Here is an 18,528-nt window from a genome sequence, read left to right as displayed (position 1 = left end):
GCCCTGGTGGCGATGGGTTCTACTCTCAAGTGTTTCCACAAAGACACTGAAGAATGTTCTCAAAAACTCAGACCAGCACACCCAGATTTAGGTGGATGTGATGGGTCTCCTCCGGCTTACGTACACCTGCTTGGATTATATCCATTTGGAACTCGTAGGCGTTGGGTTTTCTATTAGCTGCTTTTCTGAAGCTCAAGATCCCGTTAGCCTGTCAAGCATCAGAGGAATCCAGATTCAAACCACATCATCCAGATGGCTCATGGGTCTTATCCGTGCAGCTTCGATTCATCACTGACGTTCAGCGTGTTCACTCTTTATAACAGGACGGCAGACGGCAAGGTGTCTAGAGGGCATTTTTTTCTATCAGCAGCTTTCAAGATACAGACAGATCTGATGGCTCATTCTATCAACTTAGTCACAACTAACAATTTTTTTAAAAGTGGAATGGGAAGGGTCACAGTACGTCATGGTGTCAGTCAACGAAAGTAAAAACACTTTGCGGGCTTGTGGACCGGGCTGGGCTGTGAGGCACGGCTTTCTGAGGGTCGTGGCCAAAAATCTTCCAAAGTCAATACAATATAAGGGAGCCCAGGGGGGTGGCTTGGGGTAAAGAGGTCTTTTTTTTTTTTTTTAAGATTTTATTTATTCATGAGAAACAGGCAGAGGGAGAACAAGACTCCCTGCGGGGAGCCCAACACGGGACTCGATCCCAGGACCCTGGGGTCACAGCCTGAGCCCAAGACCAAGGCTCAACCACTGAGCCCCCAGGCGCCCCGGGGTACAAAGGTCTGCCGGGAAGCCGCCCTGGGGCTGACCAGCCCCGCTGCCAGCACATGTTCGAGGTAGTGGGAGGCCTGTGGGGCCTGCAGCCTACCTGCTCACCTTCACCTCAAAGGGACTCCCCTCAGAAGACCTCTGTGAAGGTTAATGAGCTTCCACTCTCCTCGGTTCCTGAGGCTCACTCTAAACGCAGGACGAGCCAAGGACCCAGCTTGGAGAAAGATCTCGCACCCCCGACGTCGCTGCGAGCCACACACAAGTGGGTGCAGGGAAGTACCCACAAACGAGCCCCAGGTGCACGGCTCGCTTGGGTGGGGCTTAGACGGCGAGGACTCTCCAAAACGCACCCCCTGGAGTCTCTCCAAGACTTGCTGCCCCCCTGGTGCGGGCATTGTTGGGCTTCCTTTGGCTGGAGGTTCAGAGCTAAAGAAGCTGATGCATCCTCCTGGGTTCCCGGGCCTCGCTGCCTCTCTATTATGCACAACAAGCCATCGTATTTGTCCAGTCAGTGGGGAGAAAGCAGAGGACTGGGGTTTACGAGGGTCCATAGTCATAGAAGATTTGTGGAAGGAGAACTTCCAAAAGCCAGGCAATGTGAAGAAGTCACCTGGAAGGAAATAGAATGCTCCGCGCTCTGCCCCTTTTAATCAGTTGTAGGTAAACAGTGGAAACTCCACGCAAATGGCACAGAAGTCTGTACTGAATGCAGGAAATCGGCTTTCTTCTTCAGGAAAAACTATACTAGGCTTCTTTGTTATCCTGCGTGACAGCACACTACAAGGGGACTAATCGGAAACCCTTCACCTACAGGTAACGTCCAGCATTAGAACTCCTTCTCCTGTCGCTGTTTATGTACTTAATTAAAATTCCAAATTAAAAAAAAAACTGCCCTGGGGCTGAATTAAGCACTGCTATTTATTACCTGTCTGGTCTAAGACAAGTTACTTAATTTCTTTAATGCAGTTTTCTCAGCAGTAAAGTAGGGTCATGACAACCCTGGCAAGTAGTTCATGAGCATTAAATAAGGTAACACAATCAGGTGTTCCTAGTTACCTCTTCCCTAAAATAAGTCCCGAATCTTACAACCCTTGTGGCATTCCGACATCTTTTCAAAGTATAGTCAATTCACAAATAAATACCGGCAGCTCTATTACGAGCATCAGATTTTTAACTAAGTGTATGAAATGAGCGATAGACACGTAATTGGAAGTTTATAAACTACATTAGCAATTTGCATTTTCCTTCTATGTTAACTTGAAGGTGAGGGCCTCCAAAATAGACTATTTGCAGCTGCTTATGTAAAAGAAAACAAATAGGAACTCCACAAAATCTGATTAACTAGGAAAAGTAGCCAGTTTTGAGAGACAAGGTTGAATTTTCAAAAACACCATATTTCTTTGTGCAGCTAATACTTAACTGAAAATCAAGTTCAGTTGGCTAGCCCTCGCCATCCCGAGTTAGCCACTGCTTACGAACAGTCATGGCCCACGGTCGGAAAGCCGATCTCTGAAGTCATGAGATACTTCCAGAATTCTATGCCACCCCTTTTGCAAGATCATTTTTCTCGAGAACATCCCACAAGTATTAAAGGAGCAAATTAAATGAACAAATATCCTCTGTTAGTTTGGTTTTTACTATAAAGAAATATGTTTAGTTGCAGAGTAGGAGGTCTGGTGAGTGTTAGGACCATGGAAATACATTGGGAAGAGAGATGCAGTTACCCATTGTTCTGTCTTAAATAGTGAAGATAACACTTGAATGTCACGAGCCATGACCTCAAATTCTGGCCACAAAGTTAAGAGGACCTTTTATTTTCTCTAGGCTATAGTATCCTTAAAAAAAAAAAAAAAAAAGCTTTTTCTTATTCTCAAGAAGAAAGCACAACAGAAAATCAGAAATCCTGCTAGTCGTTCCCATGTATTGTGATACCTTGGTATTAGCTAACCATACCATAAAAATCATTTGGCTTATATTTTAAGAAAATCAAGAGTACATTTCTCCTTAGTGAACTGAAAAGTTTACATTTGTTCAGAGCAGCCTCAGACTTTATTCATCGGTTAAAGTAATATTACGTGCTAGGGACACAGTGTTAGGATGTGCGAGATGCTTCTCAGCCTGGAGCCTCCAGCCTATTGGGGTGAGACTGTGAGTAAATAAAGAAACAAAACAAAACAACTTTGTATTCTGAATGTTTTGTAAAGGAAATCAGTGGAATGGTGGGATAGAGCACAGCTGGGCAAGGTCCTGTAGGAAGGGTAACATTAGGGCAGACTCGTGCGAGGCAAGGTCTTCAAGGACCTAATATTGACTCTGACACCTGAAGGATGAAAGGGGTGAAGGGACGTGGAGCCAGGGGTTACAGAATTGGCGACTGTCCTAAGGAGGTAACAGGAAGGAGCCCGAGGCTTGAAACACATTGAGCCAAGAGAAGAACTAACAGAGATGAAGGTGGAGGCTGCCTGTGGCACAGGCTGGATTCCGCTGTAGCCTCTGGAATGAGAAGCCTCTGAGACAATGAGAAGTCACTGGAGTTTTTAGCAACTGTCAGGCATTTATATTTTTAAAAGACTGTTTATAGAGAGATCAGTGCTGTCCAAGAAAAAAATGTATTATTAGCCAAAAACGTGAGCCACAAACATATTTTCAAGCTTTCCAATAGCTACACTTTAAAGGTGAGAATATAACAATGCCTATGTAACCCCTACATCCCAAACATGATTTCAAAAAGTACTCAATATCGAAAGCATTGAGATGGCTCACATTTTTTCATTCTAAGTCTCTGGCCTACGCTAAATTTTATAGCAAAAAAAAAAAAAAAGAAAACGAAGTATTTTTAGATGAAAAAAAAAAATCTTGCTGTCATCAGCTCTCTAAGAAATAACCAAAGTAGTTCTTCAAATGAGCAATTGATTCCTGATCAAAATGTGTACCTTACTCCCCAAAATGAGCAATACTAGAAATGACATATATGATATGTAGGAAATAAGACTTTTTATTTTTAAATTCTCTGAAAGATAATTGTTTAATGGGAATAAAAGCAATCAACGAATGGAACTTATGACATAAAAAGAAGTAAATGTTTGACAAAAGTACAAGGAATGGGACAGTATGAGAGAAATGGAAGTAACTGTGGTAAGGTTCTTACATTGTACCTGAAGTAGTACAATATTATTTGAAGGTACAAGGTAATAAGTTAAATATGCACATTGCCAACTAGAAAAACTAAATTAAAAAATTAAAACTAAAATATATAACTAGTCAAAAGTAGAGATAAAATTGGAATAAAAAATAACTAATCAAAAACAGGAACCAAACATATTCTAAGAAAACAAACAAAAAAAAGCCCCCTAGGGTCACCTGAGTGACTCAGCAGTTGAGCACCTGCCTTTGGCTCAGGGTGTGAACATGGAGTTCTAGGATCGAGTCCCACATCAGGCTCCCTGCAGGGATCCTGCTTCTCCCTCTGCCTGTGTCTCTGCCCGCCCCCCCCTGTGTGTGTGTGTGTGTCTCATGAATAAATAAATAAAATCTTTAAAAAAAATTTTTAAAGCCCCCTTTAGACCAATAATCCTTGTGCACAGAGATGCAAAAATCTTTAACAAAATAATAGCAAATAGAATCCAGCAATATATGAAAAAGATACATTATATCCAACGTAGATTTGTACCAGAAACACAAAGTTTGGTAAACTTTGAAGAACATCAATCACATTAAAAGAATCATATACATGATCACGTGGGATTCATTCCTGGAATGCAAGGATGGTACAACATATGAAATCAATACATGTGATACCTCACATTAGAAGATAAAAATTATATGATCCTTTCAATAGATGCAGAAAAAGCATCTGACAAAATTTAGTATCTATTCATGATAAAAACTCAAACTGACTGTAAAAGCAACGTATCTCAACATAATGAAAGCCAATGGCTAAAAGTTTTTCCTTTAAGATCAGGAACAAGACAAGGTTGCCAACTCTCACTACTCCCACTCAACACACTACTGTACATCCTCACTAGAGCAATCAGGCAAAAAATGGTAAAGAAGGCATCAAAATCAAGAAAGAAGAAGTAAAATTGTCTCTGTTTGCAGATGACATAATCTAACATATAGGAAACCCTAATGACTCCATCAAAAAATCTAATCAGTGACTTCAGTAAAGTTATAGAATACAAAAATCAACATGCACAAATCAATAGCATTTCTAGACGCTAACAACAAATTAACTGAAAAAGAAATGAAATAATCCTATTAACAATAGCATCAAAAACAGTGATGCACTTAGGAATAGATTTAACCAAAAAGGTAAAAGATCTGTACGGTGATAACTATTAGACACTGATGAAAGAAACTGAAGAAATTACAAATAAATGGAAAGCTATCCTGTGGTTCATGGATTGGAAGAACTATTGTTGCAATGTCTATATTATTAAAAAGCCATCCACAGATTCAGTACAATCCATAGCGAGGTTCCAATGGCATCTTCTACAGAAATATTTTTTAAATCCTAGAATTTGCATGGTACCACAAAAGACCCTGAAAAGCCAAAGCAATCTGGAGGAAGAAAAAAAGCTGGGGCATCATACTGATTTCAGACTCCATTCCAAAGCTATAATGATCAAAACAGTACGGTAGTCTGGTTCAAGATGGTGATAGAGGGAGACCCTGAACTCACTTCCGAATTACGTGGACACAGAATCTACAACTATATATGGAACAATTTCTCCTTAAAAACAAAACAACAACAACAAAAAAAAACTGGTGGCGCAGTCCCTTCACATCGAGCAAACCCTTTCACATTGAGCAAACATCAGAGAAGGTAGGAAAGTCTGAGGCACAATCTCACCTTAAACTCTACCCCTGGCATCATGAACCAAAATGAAAAGGGAACTCAAAACCCCAGCGCGTCTCCCTGAGGAGTGAAGGGAACAGAAGAGGCTGGTTGATGCTGGCTCTGTGCTCTCCTCTGCCTAGCTCCAGCTTGCTGGTGTCGTAAAAGGAGCTTATACCTTTTTTGCTTCCCTGATTTTTATAGCTGCTGCCAAGGAACACCTTTACATTGGCTGGCCCTGTGGGCCCAGTGGAGCTTATGCTCATGGTTCAACAGGACTGGAACTAATAGAGAAAGGGCCCTTAAACAGCAACCACCCCAGGCACAGCAAGAGGAAATGGACCCAGGAAATTTTTCCAGAAAGAGGCCTATTACTTTAACATCACAGCTACAGCCTTATGGGCAGGCTTCCACCTGAAAACACATCCAAGAGCTGACTGTAAACCTTTCCTGATACCTTGGAGGGTAGGTACTATATCTCTCCACGCTCTCCCTCCACTGCACTCCAGAACACCATCACCACACAACTGGCATCTGGTGCACTCAAGTTTGTGGCTGCAGGAAAGGAGACACTCCTTGATCACCAGGATCTGGTGGCCAGGGGTCTGGTATTCCTGGGCTCCCCAGGACTGTAACAAGTGGAGAGAGCATTCGGGGCAGGTTACTATGCCCAAGGCGCAGCATGGAGAGCAGAGTGAAACACATCCCCAGCCTTTCTGAGAAGTCTACTTGCTAGACTAGAGCTTTGGCCTTAGAGGAAGGTTTCAAGTTTGACACACATCTAGAGACCATATAGGTGCTCTTGGGGAGTGCAGGTTAGGACACTGTCTTTGTGTTCTTCCTCTGTCACTCTCCAGCTTGCTGGTTCCTCACAGAAAGAAGCTTGCACACTTATCTGAAGCCCAACTTTCAGCAACTGCTTCCCAGGGACTCTTCTGGATCATCTGGCTCTGAGAACCGGCAGGGCTTATGTTTGTGGTCCCACGGGACTGCATACATTTGCATATTTTTAACAGCTGTTGCCAAAGGTCTGGCCTCCAGTCAGCCTAAATATAGGTGCTGACTGAAATCCCCCTCCTTTGGGACACTGACTGGTCTTATTATATTTAGTATAATTTCAACTACTGGGAGCTATTAAAAATTAAATAGGCTACTTGTATAACTACAAAGGTTTGAGAGTCAACCAAGAGCTAGGGCAGAGGGCAATAAGGTTTGTCTTCTACATAAGACCAACCCCTCAAGACTGGAAGATGTGGCTATTTCATCTAACACGTACAAAACCAGTACAGATAGTAAAGCACAATAAAGAAAGAGAGGAATATGTTTTAAACAAAAGAATAAGACAACACCTCAGAAAGGTGGACTCCAGCACCATCATACCAGACTTACAAGAAACGTTGAAGGGTCTTCTTTAAGCTGAAACAAGGATACTAATTAATAACAGGAAAACACATAAAAATATAAATATCACTGGCAAAGGAAAATATATGGTAAAGGTGGTACATTAATCACTTATAAAATTAATATGAGGATAAAAGTAATAAAAATAACTGTAGCTATAATAACTAAGATACACAAGATAAAAAAGGTGTAAAATGTAACATCAGAAACAAAGTGTGAGTGAAAGAGTAAAAATATAGAGTATAGAATATGTTCAAACTTAAGTTTTTATCAACTTAAAATAGACAGTCACAAAAATAACCCATATAAGTTTCATGGTAATTACCAAGCAAAAAAAAAAAAAAAAAACTATAGTAGGTGTGCAAAAGATAATAAGAAATGAATTTAAGCATATCACTAAACAAAGTCATTACATAACAGAGGAAAAGAACAGAGGAAGAAAAAAAAGAAGGACGCTGGAAAAGAATCAACAAAATGGCCATTGGTACATCTATCAATAATTAAATATAGATGGACTAAATTCCCAACTCAAAAGACACAGAATGAATGGATTAAAAAAAAGAGAGAGAGAGACCCATCTATAAGCTGCCCACAAGAAACTCAATTTAGACATAAGGCCACACAGAGACTGAAAGTGAAGGAATAGAAAAAAGATATTCCATGAAAATGGAAGCCAAAAGAAAGCTGAGGTAGCTATATTTATATCAGGTAAAATACTTTAAAATAAAGACCAATAATAAAATAAAAACCAATAAAGACCAATAATAAAGGCATCATGTATCAATAAAGGGATCAACCCAACAAGAGGATACAACATTTGCAAGTAATTATGTACCCAACATAGGAGCCCCTAAATATATAAAGGAAATATTATTATACCTAGAGGGAGAAATAGAAGAGCGATGCAATAATAGTAGAGGACTTTAATATACTACTTACATTCGTAGATAAATCATCCAGACAGAAAATCAATAAAGAAACATCGGTTTTAAACAACACTTTAAACTACGTGAACTTAACGAGTACATAAAATTCTACCCAAAAGCACCGGAACACATATTCTTCTCTAAAGTGCACATGAACAATCTCCAGGGTAGATCGTATATTATTAGTCCACCAAATAAATCTTAACAAATTTAAGAAGACTGAAATCATATCAAACATCTTTTCCAACACAATAATATGAAACTAGAAATCAATCACTAGAAGAAAACTGGAGAAATTCACAAATATGTGGAGACTAAACAACATGCTACTGAACAACCAGTGGGTCAATGAAGACCTCAAAAGCAAAACAAAAAAGTACCTTGAGGCAAACAAGAAGAGGAATAGAGTACACCAAAATGTACGGGATGCAGCAAAAGCAGTTCTAAGGGGGAGATCCAGAGCAATAAATGCCTACCTCTAGAAAATGAAAAAGAACAAAGCCCAAAGCTAGTAGGAGGAAGGGAATAACAAAGAGAAGAGCAGAAATAAATGCAAAAGAGACTAAAAAGACAACAGTAAAGATTAAGCCAAGAGTTTTTGAAAAGATAAAACTGACAAAACTTCAGCTAGATTCACTAAGAAAAAAAAGGGGAGGAGGCTTAAATAAAATTAGAAATGCAAGAGGAGACATTGCAGCTAATACCACAGAAATATAAAGAATCAGAAGAAATTACTATGAATAATTATATGCCGACAAGTTGAATAACAAAGAAGAAATCGTTAAATTCCTGGAACCATACCTTCCAAGACTGAATCATTAAGAAAATAGAAAATCTAAACAGGTCAATTACTGCTAAGGAGATTGAATCAATAATTTTAAAACTCCCTACTTATAAAACTCTAGGACCAGACGGCTTCACTGGTGAATTCTACCAAAAAAAAAAGAATTAATACCAATCCTTCTCAAACTTTTCCAAAAAAAAAACAGGATAGTGAACACTTCCAAACTCATTTCACATAGTCAGCATTACCCTGATACCAAAACCACACAAGGATACCACAAGGAAAGAAAATACAGGCCAATATCTGATAGATATAAATGCAAAAATCCTTAACAAAAAGCAGCAAACCAAATTCAACAATACATTAAAAACATCATATACCGTGATTGTGTGGAATTTATTCCCGAGATGCAAGGATGTTTCAACATCTGCAAATCAATAAATGTGATACACCACATTGACAAAATCCAGGACCAAAATCATATAATCTCAATAGACACAGAAGAGCATTTGACAAGATTCAACATCCATTTAGGATAAAAACTCTCAATAATCTGAGCATAGAGGGAACATACCTCAACATAACAAAGGCCATCACCGACAAGTCCAGAGCTGATGTCCTACTCAATGGTTAAAAGCTTTTCCTCTAAGATCAGAAGCAAAACAAAGATGCCCACTTTCTCCACTTTTATTCAACACACTATCAGAAGTCCTAGTCAGAGCAATTAGGCAAGGAAAAAAAATTAAAAGTACGCAAGTTGGCAAGGAAATAAAACTATTTAGATGACATGGTACCATATAAAAACCCCTGAAGACTCCACCAAAAACCGTTAGGACCAATCAGCAAATTCAGTAAAGTTGAAGTGTACAAAATAAATATATAAAAATCAGTTGTGTCTCTATATACAAATAGCAAACTATTTGAAAAAGCAATTATGAAACAAGGATAATTTATAATTGCATCAAAAAAGAACAAAACACCTAGGAATAAATTTAACCAAGGAGACAAAAAACCTGCACATGGAGGCACAGTTATGTACAGTTGTATGTACTTGTAAGACTTTGATGAAAGAAATTAAAGATGACACAAATGAATGAGAAGACATTCTATGCTCATGGACTGGAGGAACTAGTATTGTTAAAATGTCCATACTACCCAAAGCAGTCCAGGTTCAGTGTAATTCCTTTCAAAATTCCTGTGGCAGTTTTTACAGAAATAGAACAAACAACTCTAAAGGTTTTATATGGAGTCACAGAAGGTAGCCAGAGCAATCTTGAGGAAGAAGAACAAAGCTGGAGGCATCATGTTCATTCATTTCAAACTAGATTAAAAGCTATAGTAATCAAAATAGTATGATTTTGTCATAGAAACAGACACACAGAACAATGGAACAGAGGCTAGAAATAAACTGACACTAGCCAATTTATGACAAGGGCACCAGGAATATACAATGGGAAAAAGATAGACTTCAATAGATGGGGTGGGAAAACTGGGCAGCCACATGCAAAAGAATGAAACTGGACAGCGATCTTATACCATATACAAAAAAATTAACCCAAATGGATTAAGCCCTTAAAAGTAAGACTTGAAACCATAAAACTCCTAGGAAAAAAAAAACAGGTGGTAAATTCCTTGGCATTGGTCTTGATGATTTTTTGGATTTGACACCAAAAGCAACAAAGGCAAAAATAAACAGGTGGAGGCCACCTGGGTGGCTCAATCAGTTGGGCATCCAACTCTTGATTTTAGCTGAGGTCATGATCTCAGGGTCATGGAGCCCCGCATTGGTCTCTATGCTCAGCAGGGAGTTTGCTTCCCTGCCCCTGCATGGGAGCATGTGGCCTCTCTTTCTAAAATAAATCTCTAAATAAAATAAAATGAACAAGTAGGCCTGCATCAAACTAAAAAGCTTCTGCACAGCAAAGGTAACCATCAACAAATGAAAAGGCAACCTGTGGAGTGGGAAAAAAATATTTACAAAGTCTGTATCTAAGGGCATTCATATCCAAAATATATAAAGGATTCATAATGTTTTTTAAAACAATCCGATTCAAAAATACATCAGAAAATCTGAATAGATGTTTTTCTAAAGAAGACCTATGGACGGCCAACAGGTACGTGAACAGGTAGGTACTCGACATCACTGATCAACAAGGAAATCCAAACTGAGACCACGGTGAAGTACGTCCTCACACTGGTTAGAATGACTATCATCAAAAAGACAAGAAATAAAAAGCACTGGCAAAGATGTAGAGAAAAGATATCCCTTGTGTTGTATTGGTAAAAATGTGAACTGGTCCGGCCACTAGAAAAAACAGTATGGAGGTTCTTTAAAAAAAAAAAAAAAATTCCAAATAAAATAACCGTACACCCTAGCAGTCTCACTTCCAGTGACCTAGCCAAAGAAAATAAAAACATAAGCTCAAAAAGATATCTGCACCTCCTTGGTCATTGCAGCATTGTTTACAATACATGGATGCGTCACCTCCATCTTATGGGCACCGGGATCCCACATTCCATCGTTGGGAGGCTCCTGTGGTGCAGGAGGCCATGACGTCAGGCTCCAGTGGGGACTCAGGCATGCCAGGGGGAGACAGCCCGTGAAGGTGAGAACGTCAGCTTCAGGGAAGCAGAATACGCTGCCATCAACTCCATGTTGGGCCAAATCAACTCCTGTCTAGACCATCTGGAGGAGAAGAATGGCCACATCCACACCCGCCTCCGGGAGCTACTTGAGTACAACCAGTAGACACATGTTGAGTTCTAGCAGCGGCTCGGGGAGGCCCCTAGTGATGCCAGTCCCTAGACTCTGAGAGCTCTCAACCAGCCCCACCCCTGCCTTCTGGGCTGGGCTCTGGCCTGGGTACTCACCCCTTGGCTTAGATACCTTCTCCAGGGCTGGCCTCCAGGCCCCCTGGTGGGTCTGCCTGCCTGGGCCACCCTTCTGGTACTACCCTTGGGCATGCCTGGGCCAGCTTCAACTACCTGACATCCCTTCCCGGGGTCAAGTGTGGGCCTATGACCCACCTACTTTGCCTGCCTGACCAATCCTGGGACACCCCCCAACTCTGCCCAGGCCTGGAGCGTCCATCCACATTAAATGGGTCTCCAACAATAACCAACAACAACTAAGATCTGGAAATGACTTAAGTGTTCATCAGTGGATGAATGGATAAGGAGAGCGTGGTATACATGTACAATGGACTCTTATTAAGTCCTAACAAAGAAAGAAATACTGCTATCCGTGACAAGGAGGAAGAAACTTGAGGGCATTAGGCTAAGTGAAGTAAGTCAGACGGGGAAAGACAACTACTATGTGATCTCCCGTATATGTGGAATCTAAAAACAACAAAAAAATAAACAACAAACTCATGTAAACAGAACAGATTTTGGGTTGCCAGAGGCAGGAGTTAGGGGCCGGGGGGAAATGGGTGAAGGTAGTTAAAAGGAACAAACTGCCAGTAAGATAAATAAGTTCTGGGGATGTAAGCACAGCATGGTGACCAGTTAACAATACTTACTGTATACTTCAAAGTTGCTGAGAGTAGATATTACAAGTTCTTACCACACACACGAAAATTGTAATGTCATGAGGTGATGGATGTGTTCGTTAATCTGATTCTCATAATCATTTTGCAATACGCGGGTGCTGAGTCATCGTGCTGCATACCTTAAAGTTTCACAATGTTATAGGTCAATTACATCTCAATAAAGCCGGGGGTGGGGGGGGGTGGGGGGGGGTGGTCAATCAATACAATTCAGCATATTTACCTCATACAGGGTCATCTCACGATGCAGAAAGGGCATTGACAGAATGCAACACTCATTCATGACAAATACTCTCAGCAAACTAGGAGTAGAGGGGAACTACCTCAGCCTGATAAAGGACATCTAGGAAAAAACCTATAAGCAACATCATAGTATTAATGGGGAAAGACGTATGCATTCCCCTAAAATCAAGAAAAGGCAAGGACACATACTCTCACCACTTTTTTATTAAAAACAGGCCTATGCAAGAAAATAAAGGTCTGCATACGGGGATAAAGTTAAACTGTCATTATTTTCAGATCACATACACAGAGAATCCCCAGGAATCTACAAATGAGTTACTAGAACTAAGTGAATTTAGTAAGGTCCAGGATAGGAGATCGGTGTACAAAAATCCATTGTATTTTTATATTCTAAGCAATTAGAAAACAATTCATTTGCCATAGTATCAAGTACATGAAATATTTAGGAATATACATAACACATGTAATACCTGAATAATATGGATATTGTTGACAGATTAAGCAAGACCTAAGTAGAGATACAGCCTGTTAGTGGTGGTAAGATTTAATATTGATGAGAGTCAATTTTTCCTAAATCTACAGATTTAAAGCAACCCTAACAAAAATTCCAGTAGGAATTTTATTTTATTTTTTTATTTTTTATTTTTTTTAGGAATTTTATTTTTAAAGAAACTGACATACTCTTTTAACCACATAGCTTCCCTTTCAATCCAGAAAGTTCTGGTGTATCTACTTGGCTCAGAACTGGAAATGGTCCATAGATACTAAAGTAACTCTCGCTTACAGCTGAATTCTTTCTACGATGAATACCCAGTGATTTGGAACATTTTTTTCTCTTTAGGAGGAGAAAACAAACTGATCAAATTCATTTGATATCTGGGCCTCTGTGTCTTCAAGGGGCCTAAACAATCAATGTTCTGTTTTCTTCCAGACAATCCTTCAAAGGATATTTGGGTCCAAATATACTAATATTGTCACTAAAACATTTTTTTATAGCAAAAGCAGCACAAGTTGGTTTGGTCAAACCAGTTTGTGGTTCACACATTTCTGACAATTTACCTTGGAATTTTTAAGACTGTCCTTGTTAGTAATGAAATAGGAACTAGTGAACTATGCGGCACCTGTGGGGTAATTTGAGAGGCGAAGCAGGATGTTCCTGCCCCTTTCTTCCTTGTTTCTGAACAGTCTTATTAAATGTGATATATTGTGCTACAGTAAATAGAGCACAGAAACTGAAATAAAACTCCCTGTTCTGCCCTTGAGTGACCTGTGTCACTTTTCTGGGCCTAGGGTGTTTGTGTTTTTAAAACTTAAAATGGAAGTACCTCCTAACTTCAGAAATCTTTCCTTCTATAATCATCAAGTACCTCAAAATTGTCTCAGAATAGCTTTTATGTTCCTTTTGGCTGAACACTGAGGGATGGAATCAGAATCCCTGCAGTTAGTTAGAAGGAAGTCATCAGATTCGATAAAGGCAATGGGGTCCTTCACATCAAGTGATGCCCTGGGTGCGTGGAGTGAGGTAGGGAGCAGTGGAAAACACCACGCTGGAGCAGAAAGTGAATACGGTGCAACAAAGCTGAGGAAAAGAGACCAAAAGCTACAAAACTGGGCAAGACAACTAAGTAACACAAGCTGAAGAGATGTTTCATCCTAGCTGAGTCCAGAACTTTGAGAAGAAAAAAAAAAAGTGTTGTTCCAAATATTTAACATCAAAGAAACAGAAGCTACTGTTAGCTACTTGAGGGCAAGGGCCATTCATACTTTACTAATTTCTTTTTACCTCTACTACCTAATACTACTACGTAGTCGTTGCTAAAATCAAGGACAGAGACCAGTCTTGACAGAGACCAGTCCTTGAGCAGATAAAACTAGTTTAGTCATGTAGGCAAATCTTAATTTAGCTTATTTTGCAAGTCTAACTTGACCTGGATCACCTCTTGCTTATGCCTCTGGAAATGCTAAGTAAAACTTGAACTGTTCCCAAGGATGATATGAGGTAACAACTGAACACTTTCATATTGTGAGCAATCACTGTGAAGAATAAACAGTCACTGCTTTCTCCCTATATAAGCTGATTTATAACAAAATACCACAAAGCCTCATCCCATGTTCTGGTTTGAGCACTTGTGGTTTGCAAATTGTCTTTTTGGTGTGTGCATAATAAATTTCTACTAATTCTTACTTCAGTGATTCATTGGTTTTTACTTTGGTTATTTTGGACCTTTGACAGAACTATAACAGGTATAAAGATGTTTGGCGAGAATTTGATAAAAATATGATGAGGAGGTCCTTGTTTAACCAGAAACCTCAGTTCAAGTTTCTCTCACCTAGAGCGGTAAAAGGTTCCCATGTTCACGACCACCACCACTACAATAGGTATCTAGATTTTTTTTTTTTCATTTAGGATTTTAGAATTCCTGGAGTCAATGAATGGAATGAATTAATAATATCAGTACAAAAAAAAAAAAAACAAAGAAACAGAATGGCGCTATGGAAGTGTAGACAATCAGCTTGTACATTCACTGTCCATTCAGGTTCCTGAACACCCAAATGGCAGGAATGTCTTGCAATGGCCTTTCCCTCTAGTTACTGGCTGGCACCCACATATTTTCTCTCTTGAACCATGTTTCCCAATGATCTTCTAGTTTTTTGGATTTTGGAGTTCCTCAAGCCCTTTCTTGTCTTTCTTTCCTACTTTTATCATTTCCTGCCCACCAAAGTCTTTTTCCCTTGTAGAAGAGAAGTTTCTAGTTTATTTCACAGGAGCTTCTTGGCCAATTAGTTAAGACTTCAAAAATTTAAAGTATCTATCAAACCAGAGGAAAAAAAGGAGAAAAAAATTGGTTGTCTACTAAATTAGATAATGTTTATCAATTCAAAATATTTTCATGCTAGATCCTGTACTATTTCTTGAATTATCCCACTCAATATATTGATTAAACATATCATACAGCATTAAGAGTTTGGGCTCTGTAACCAGACTTGGGTTTGAGTAATGGCCACTCCATTTACTAGCTGACAACGACCTTGGGGAAATTCCTTAAGTCTCTGACTCCAGGTCTCTTATCTGTGATATCTGTGATAATATTAGAATCTACTTCATTGGGTTGTTACAAAGATCAAATAGATTAATGAAACATAAGTACCACTGAGAACCTATTATATGGTCAACACATGAGAAAGTGTAATCTCTAAAATCTAGAGAAATGTAGATGAGCCAACAAAATCTGGTAGTCAAACAGATAACATTTTAGTTAAATGAATAAAATTTTAAGTTCTTAAACTTTAAAGCTCAATAGAGAGAATAAGGGATTCATGAGAACCTGAGAGAGTTTCCATGGAGGACCTTGATTAATCCTTTGAACAATTAATTGAGTCTTTAGGAAAGGTACTGAAAAATTAAAAGGCTATACTAGATGATTTTTTTAAATTTTATTTATTTATTCATGAGAGACCCAGAGAGAGAGGCAGAGACACAGGCAGAGGGAGAAGCAGGCTCCATGCAGGGAGCCTGACATGGGACTCAATCCCGGGACTCCAGGATCACTCCCTGGGCTGAAGGCAGGAACTAAACTGCTGAGCCACCCAGGGATCCCTATACTAGACGATTTTGAAGTTTTTTCCCATTTGGATCTACTTGGTTCTGTGGCTCAAGGTTGTGATTTAAGTTTTTGGTGTACTTGAGGATGGATATTGGAGGACAGAAAAAAAAAAAAAACTCCTGTGGTGACTTCATAATTTTTAATCTTCTTTTCTATTTACATATCCAGTACATTTTAATAGACATTTTTATAAGGACCTTTAAACTAATTTAGGGCCTATTATAAATCAGTCATGCATAACTCTTAGGTTCTTTTTGGTAAATAATGAGAGCCATCAATGATTAGAATGGGTGAGGGATAACTGTTTTCCCTCAATCTCACTACTGGGCTATTATAAAAGATGACTCATAGGTCAAATTTTATCTCACATTCAAATTTGTTTTAAAAAGCATTCATTAGAAAGCAGACACCAAGTAGTTCATATCACTGTTTCAGGAATTTGATGAAGTCTCAGCTTCCTATCCTATTAGATGATATAACATCTTGCATGAAAAGTTCACTTAAGCCTGACTTAAGGTAGATCATTTACTTTATCATCAGAAATTAGTCAACCCAAAATCTTTCTAACCAAGACTGGATTAGAGGCCACTTAGGAGATCAAGCACCATCCTTGAGGTGCTTGGGTTCTCAAGATGTTTACACTTTATTCTCCATCAAAAATGTCTCCAAAGGGTGTTTGGGAGGCTCAGCCAGTTAAGCATCCAACTCTTGATTTTGGCTTAGGTCATGATCTTACAGAACTGGGATCAAGCCCCGCATCAGGCTCCACACTCAGTGGGGAGCGTGCTTGAGGATTCTCTCTTCCTCTCCCTCTGCGCCTCCCCCCACTTATGTGCTCGCACATGCTCTCTCTCTCAAATGAATCTTTTTAAAAATTGTCTCCAAAACAGTTTAGCCAGATGATAAAAAGATATTTCTAACATTCATTAAGCCAACTAACAAGTCACTAATTTCACCCAAGAAAATTCATTTCTGACATTACTAATCAAGGCTCTATTGATGATCAATAATAAAATTAGACAAATGCTTATAGCAGATGCCTCTATTGCCTAATCTACCTCTTTAGAATTCAAGCTGAGTACCTCTAAGGCATGGATTTTAGAGTATGTTAACTGCCTGGACTACAGAGTACTAAGTGATTAAAAAAAAAAAAAAAGAATCTTAAAAGCAGCCAGAGCAAAAGACACATTGCAAAGATAAGGACTTCACATAATTTACCAGAAAGGATACATGCCAGAGAAAAATCAAAGTAGATTTCTAAAGTGGTAAAAGGAAAAACATGGCCAACCTAAGATTTCTGTATCTGGTGAAAAATATATTCTAAAAATAGAAAAAAAGAAAAAGAAAAAACAGAATCATTTAATACAGACAGAAAAATCTTAGGCAAAATTCAACATTAACTCATGCTAAAAACTTTGAGTTGATTGGGAAGACACTTAAGAAAGGACATCTACAAAAACAAAACAAAAAACCCACAAAACCACAAAGGAAGTCTTCAAAGATGGCGATACAAGAGACTACTGAATTTCCCTCCTCCCATGACACATGGTATGAAGAGCTCTACAAGGATCAGGTTCCCTTGAAAGAAAACCAGAAACTAACTGAGCAACTTCTACACATCCAGTGACTAAGGAAAACACAAACAAACAAGTCCACACTGAAACAGACAGCAAAGGCTGAGACACTCTTGTCATAAACCCTACTCCAACACAGTGCCAGACAATCAGAGGAGAACTCCTAAATCCCAGCTTCTCCCTGAGAAGCAAAGGGTTTGGACCCAACATCTAGCACCTCAACTTTTAAGATTCTCCCTGAGGAATGGGCTATGAAAACACCTCTGTCTGAAGCCCAACAGGGCTTGTGTCCATGAGACCCACAACAAAGGAGCAGTGTATAGCCAACAAAGGAGCAGTTATTAACGGGCCTGAGCATGGACACTCACTGCAGCTATCATCCCAGGTTTCAGCTCGGAGGACGCAAGCAACACATGTCCAGCTCTCAGATTTTCCCTAAAAGGAGTCTATTTGCATACTTAAAAAGCTGTTGTCTGAGGGTCAAGCTTCTAATTTAGCACACATGTAAGGGGTCACTTCAGTGTGGACACCTCCTTGCCATCTCCTTCCCGCCTGCCCCAAATGACCAGTATCTCCCTGGAAAGAGCTCGTACATGTGTCTGCACTTCAGCTTCTATGGATGCTGCCCAAAGGATAAATCTGACTCTGACAGCCAATGGAGCCTTCATTCAGGAGTCCCACGGGACTATAGAAATCAAAGAATAAGTTCTTACTGGTTCAGGAGCATCCCATCTGCAAGTACCAGCTACACATCCAGGCCCACTACGGAGAAAGTAGGCAAAAACACTCGCCTCTCAGTTTCTCCCTGGAAGCAGCCTAATTATATACTTTCT

At 39.5% G+C, this 18,528-nt stretch overlaps 1 pseudogene; it reads left to right on the top strand.

The window, feature by feature from the left end:
• Positions 1-11,275: 11,275 nt before the first annotated feature.
• LOC100687717 lies at positions 11,276-11,531 on the top strand (annotated as a pseudogene).
• Positions 11,532-18,528: the final 6,997 nt, after the last annotated feature.

The sequence above is a fragment of the Canis lupus genome, chromosome 14 (assembly GCF_011100685.1).
Source record: "Canis lupus familiaris isolate Mischka breed German Shepherd chromosome 14, alternate assembly UU_Cfam_GSD_1.0, whole genome shotgun sequence".
NCBI classification, from domain to species: Eukaryota; Metazoa; Chordata; class Mammalia; order Carnivora; family Canidae; genus Canis; species Canis lupus.
Note: the sequence above shows the minus strand (reverse complement) of the source record. Positions and strands in the feature narration are given on the sequence as shown.